The sequence below is a fragment of the Podarcis bocagei genome (assembly GCF_964188305.1).
Source record: "Podarcis bocagei genome assembly, chromosome: 14".
Taxonomy (NCBI): domain Eukaryota; kingdom Metazoa; phylum Chordata; class Lepidosauria; order Squamata; family Lacertidae; genus Podarcis; species Podarcis bocagei.
In genome coordinates, this window is record NC_138139.1 from 3,216,152 (window position 1) to 3,222,151 (window position 6,000).

Consider the following 6,000-nt stretch of genomic DNA (forward strand, 5'->3'; position numbering starts at 1 on the left):
GTCTGTTAGTGTTCTTTTTATATATGTAACTAATAAAGTCAAAACCAATGTCCAGCAAATGTTCCTCTTTTTGCTGCATCCCGAACCCAAGTCTGCATCTCAGTGAACCCCCAAAACCAGACCATCTGGTAAGAGAGCTTCAGCAAGGCTCCCTTCAGGTGCTTCCAATGCTTTTTACATTTCTAAATCCATCCTTCTTCCAAGAAGCTCAGGCTCAGAGAATGTGATTGCTTCAACTTCTGAGCTTTGTGGCTGAGTGGGGATTTGAACCCAGGTCTCCCTAGTTCAGCAGAGGAAATAAAAGGCTGGGGGGTGGGGTTGTGGCAGAAAAATGCACATTATGTAGGCATCATGACACAGGATAAATCATCCTGTGTGTTAGAGGAAAGACTAAGAAGAACTCAATAGAGTGAGGCATATTGGTAACCAGAGTGATTTTCAGAGACCACCACCACAAAGCCTATGCATGTTTGCTCAGAGGTCCCACCATGTTCAATGGGGCCTATAAGTTTTGTCATCACTGCTGCATTCTGGATTGAAAGCAGAGTCAGGCCCTGGACACCCTCCAAAGGCAGCCCCACTGACCTTCTGCAGTCCAACTCTGCAGGTCTTATAAGCCCAGCCTTCCATCCGCACCATGCACAGCAAGTGCTGAGCCCACCCACATCAGGCACGGGGCAACCTCAGGCTCTGCCACAGATGCCAACCGGCTGTGGCAAGCTGGTCTCCCAAAGCCCACACCTCCACAGGTAGGATTCAGCATTGCTACAATCTGCATAAGGGGGTGGTTTGGGGGTGGGGGGTTTTTAGTGCACACTGTCTCACTGGGGGCACACAGAGCACATTGCCCAACCTCCCTTGACACAGCAACACCAGAGGACCCATCCCCATGTCACAAATGCTGCCAGGAGGTGGGGGCACCAAGCACAATAATTTCATTAATGCAGCAATTCAAATATTCTGGTCTGTGTCCCAATTTCGGTGTTTAAGGGCTAGATGAGGGAGGGGAACCCACTCTTCCCCCACCCCTCTTCCAGTGCTCACATCTGAGAGAATTATCCAAGCAGAATGAAGGTGGGGGGTGAATAGAGAGAAGAAAACCAGGTTATAATTTGTCACGCTGTTTACCCCAAGAAAGATGAAGCGGAGAATTTTTAATTGAGTAGCTTCTCCCTCCAGACCTCATTACGGAGGGGAGGAAATAACTCGATCAAAAGCTTCAATTCAGTTGCTACACCGGAGGCATATATCCATATATATGGAAAACTCAGGGAAAGAGAGAAGGGGAGAGATATGCTGAATTTCCCTGGTTTTCCTTCTTCCATCTTTCCAACTTGACTAAAACAGATCTACTGCCAGGCCATCATCATTGCGCACCTGGGAGCAATATACAAGGTCAGAACACACATGTGAAATGAATGTGGTCGGAAGAGGATTTGGAGGACTGTCCCATGCAGGTGTCATTACTCAATTTTGGACTCTGGACCAAACAATCGTCCAGCCCCCTCCCGTACCCCACATACCCTTCGGTGGGGGGGGGGGCGCCTGGCCTTCTGCCCTGACATGCAGTTTCATTTTACACCTGCCAATCCTGCGTATCAGGAAGACCATGCTGGAGACACAAATCCTGGGGGGGCAGATGTGTCAGTCCGACTAAGCAAGAAATCATATGCATCTGAGCTCACCCTATGATCAATCTGCTAATCTTTCAGATGCCACAGGACTTCTGTCACAAGGATTAAATCACAGAACAGGGTTTTTAAAAATAAATAAAATTCAGTGTTGAAAGATAGATGATGGAGGACACATCACAAGGAATGGCAGCGAAGACGGGTTGACCCGGAACAAAGCAAAGAGACTTGGGGGGGGGGTCTTAAAGGACGGTTCTGCTCTCCTTGCCTCTTTTCTGGATGGAGACGGTTCTCTCTCTCCTGTGCGCCCTGCATGAGGGAGATCAGCCAGCCATGGCTTGGCTAGCAAATCTCTCTCTCCCTCTCTGCAAGTCCCACAATAGCAGAGAAGAAAAAAGATGCCATGGTTGTGCCAGGAGGAGAAAATCTCCCTGCTTAGTCTCCATGTCTCCTTGCAAGCCAGACATTCACAGCCCAAACCTCCCAACTGTTCATTCCTCTGAGCCCCAAGCCATAGCAACAGATTGGCCAGCCTAGTGGGTGGGTGGGGGGCATTGCCTTGCCCTCGTCACCCACATCTTGGCAGAAAATGCGTAATAAAACAAAAGCACACCAATGAAATACCCAAAGGCATTGGGACTGTGATACCTCTAAGTGCTCTGCTCCCCCCCCCATAAATGTGTGCTTTTCAGTGGAGGGGAAAAAAAGAAAAGTGGATAACATCTCCCCCCCCCCCAAGCCCCTGCAGTACACTTGCATGGTTTCTCATGCACTTTGCTCTGTCTGCCCCCAAATCACCTGCACTGCTTTAAAATAAATAATAATAACAACAATAAATACCTAGTGAGATAAGGCTATATGACTTCTGACACACAAGTCCACACTCTCCTTCCAGTAGGGAAGGGAACTGTGGGTGGAGGGTGGGTTTCTTTGCGGGGGGGGGGAGGGATGTGCAGAGATGGAAAGAGAGAGCAGGCAGGAAGGGTGGCAAATAGGAATGCAGCGCCCTAGCAAAAACAGCATCCTGCATTGCACTGCCAAAAGTTGAGCGGGGGAGGGGTATGAAGGGGGGGCACAGGTGTGTCCTCTGAGGGCATTACCCCCCCCAATGCAGAGAGGGGAGGAGGAGGCGCCCTATTCCTTGGACCTCATCATCCCACCCTGTGCAAAAAGAGTGTCTGCATCCCCCCTCCCTATCCAAGAAGCGTAGCCTGCAAGGCTCCGGGTTTCTGCGCCTCTAGCTATGGCTCGATCGCCCCCTCCCCTGACTTTCGAGAATAAAGGAGCCCCCGGGAGCGGGTGGCATCCATGCAGAAAACACCCACCTCTGTTCAGGATGCACAGGAGAGCTGGCAGCCTCAAAGCCCTTTGCGCCCATCCCCATCCTCTCGAGGGCTGGGGCTTTGTCTCGCTCGCCCGCCCGCCCTGGGGGGCACAGCCCAGCCTGGCGCGCGCCCCTGCCTTACCTGGCCAGCGCAGGGCGGGGAGGATTTGTCCTCCCCCGAGGAAGGAACCGGACTCCTTGCAGGCGGCCTGGGGAAGAAGAGCAGCAGCAGCAGGAGGAGGAGGAGGAGGAGGAGGAGGAAGGGGGGAGAGTCTGGAGGAGGAGGAGGAGGAGGAGGAGAGCCGCCGCCGCCGCCGCCGCAGCTGCCCGGGCTCTTTTGTACGGCTCCTTCTCCTGCTTCCCAGCCACACACGGAGACTACTAATTAACCCGGGAAGCTGAGTGCGCCGAGCGCGCCCGGGAACCTGCATGGAGCTGGCGGGGAGCGGCCGCCCCGCGAGGCCAAGGCAGGCTGCTCCTGCCCGGGGAGGCTTGGCTGGAGCAGGCCTGGCGGAGCTCCTGGAAAGGGGCTTGGCGCGGAAGCTGGCCTTCGGGGGTAGACTGCCCCTGCATGGAAGGCTCTGCCAAAGGAGTCCCTGCCCTGCTGCGGGAAGCTGGCTTGCAAGCCGGGGTTCAAATGCAGACTGCCTTTGTGGAGGGAGGTTCCGCTGGAAAAGCCTTTGAGGTGCTTCTGCCTTCTGGCTAGTGCAGGCAGGGTTGGAGCCAGGATTCAAGGGGAGGCCGCCCCTGGACAGGGAGTTTTCACTTAAATAGTTATTGGGTTTCCTTGTGGTTATGTTGAGTTGTCGCTGGGGTTATTATTAGAAAAAGAGTGTCCCTGTTTTAGGTGGCCACATTCAGCAATGACGGCGGGATTCTCTGCGCCTCCAGACAAGAGCAACTTGGATCACCTCCTTGCTTGCATCCATGCAGGCATCTCCTTTGCAAGATCTGGCCGAATGTGACCTCCCCTGACAGTGCAAGAATTCAATTTCATGACAATTCTGCATAATTTAAAACCAACATGAGGCTGTTGGGAAATCAGGACTGTAGCAGAGCACACCATGTATACAGTATATATAATGTTCCAATGCATCTGGGAAAGTCTATGCAAAATACTTTGCAATCCTGTGATATTACAATTTATATTTTCCCCTTTTTCAGATAGAAGAAACCTGAGGTGCGGAGACAGCAATACAGTGGTACCTTGGTTCTCAAACTTAATCCATTCCGGAAGTCCGTTCCAAAACCAAAGCATTCCAAAACCAAGGCACACTTTCCCATAGAAAGTAATGCAAAATGGATCAATCTGTTCCAGACTTTTAAAAACAGCCCCTAAAACAGCAATTTAACATGAATTTTACTATCTAGCGAGACTGTATCCATTGTATCCATTGCTTTCATTGATCCATAAAATGAAAGCAATAATCAAAGTAGTACCTCAGGTTATGTACTTAATTCGTTCTGGAGGTCTGTTCTTAACCTGAAACTGTTCTTAACCTGAAGCACCACTTTCGCTAATGGGGCCTCCTGCTGTTGCTGCTGCCGCACCACTGGAGCCCAATTTCTGTTCTTATCCTGAAGCACTATTTCTGGGTTAGCGGAGTGTGTAACCTGAAGCGTATGTAACCTGAAGCGTATGTAACCCGAGGTACCACTGTACTATAAAATAAATACAACAGTATTGTAGATGATAAAAATTATCCACAAAGTCACAAAAACAAATTAACCAAAAAAGCCTCAAAAACAAAAACGCAAAATAAATAGCAAAAGCACCAAATTTAGTCTGTTCCGGAAGTCCGTTTGACTTCCGAAATGTTTGAAATCCAAGGTGCAGCTTCTGATTGGTGCAGGCGCCCTGGAAACAATAGCCAACAGCCACATAGGATGTTTGGCTTCCGAAAAACATTAAAAAAGCAGAATACTTACTTCCGGGTTTTCGGTGTTTGGGAACCAATGCATTTGAGAATGCAAGGTACCACTGTAATATCTAGCAGAACTAGGTGATTTGAACCCAGGACTCCTGTGTTGTGTTCATAACACTGGAAACTGCCCTTTGCTGGGTCTTTCTGGTCTAGCTTTGTCTCCTCTGACAAGCACATTTCCCCCCTCAAATAATTCTGGGCGCTGTAGTTTACCCATTATAGAGTCAGAATTCTGTTAGGGGGAAATGTGCTTCCAATGCACATTAATGGTGTAGTGTGTACACAGCCTAAGACCAGCCCTGGGGCCCTCTGCACAAAAACCAGGTGCTTTGCTGCTGAGCTACAGCCCTTCCCTCAGATGATGATCTACTGCGAGCTTCTTGCAAAAGTGTTTTGTTTTTGTGACCCTTATTTGTCTCATGCTATGGGAATGGTTTTGCGTAGGGTTAAGCAAAGAGCTGCAACTGACTCTCTAGTTCCTTAATTAGTGTAGATGACGGATGATGAAACAAAGGACCAACTTTTCAGCACACTTTGGTGAGGGATATGGATGGGACAACTGAAGATGGTTTGAATAAAGAGTTGATTCTATATTTATTGTTAATTGCCATGACGGTTATTGGAAGAAAATGGAAATATTTAGAAGGATTAAATAAGGATTTATTATTTTATAGTCAAAACTGGTCTATAGCCACTGTTGAAAAATTAACTCAAAAATGAAAGTATGCTAGAGGGCAAATGTAAAAAAGATTCTTTTTCATCTACTTGGCAAATTATTTCATATATTATTGATGATAACAATGTTCAAAGGACTCCTGTGAAATATGAATTAGATCCATCCTCTAATTCCTGGATCCAGTGCGGATTTAATTCCTGGAATAGCCAGGCTAGTTTCCTGTTGAGGTAGTGGCCAGCATGGGCCATTAAGGTAACAAAGGAAGTGGCTCTGTAAATGAATGAATGAATGAATGGATGTGTAAATAAACCATATGTCATAAAAACAGCACAGTCTGCTGTACCTTATTCCAAAGGAAACCGAACCCTGGGGAAGCTCCTGGAACCCCTGGAATCTTACACTACTTGGAGATTGGGATGGCAGGCAAAAATATTGGAAATGTTT

General features: G+C 48.6%; 1 protein-coding gene across 7 annotated transcripts in view; it reads right to left on the reverse strand.

Annotated features, from left to right (window-relative positions):
• APBA2 (amyloid beta precursor protein binding family A member 2) overlaps nt 1-3,389 on the reverse strand; it is a 118,493-nt gene extending 115,104 nt beyond the window's left edge. For 2 of the 7 annotated variants that reach the window (XM_081170563.1, XM_081170562.1), the window contains exon 1: nt 3,098-3,385. The gene's annotated coding sequence lies outside the window, so the exon portion shown is untranslated. Of the gene's footprint in view, nt 1-2,471; nt 2,494-2,956; nt 3,028-3,097 lie in introns of those variants that run through there. The other 5 variants (XM_081170558.1, XM_081170557.1, XM_081170561.1 and 2 more) reach the window with 5 other exon arrangements.
• Between the last annotated feature and the right edge of the window lie 2,611 nt (nt 3,390-6,000).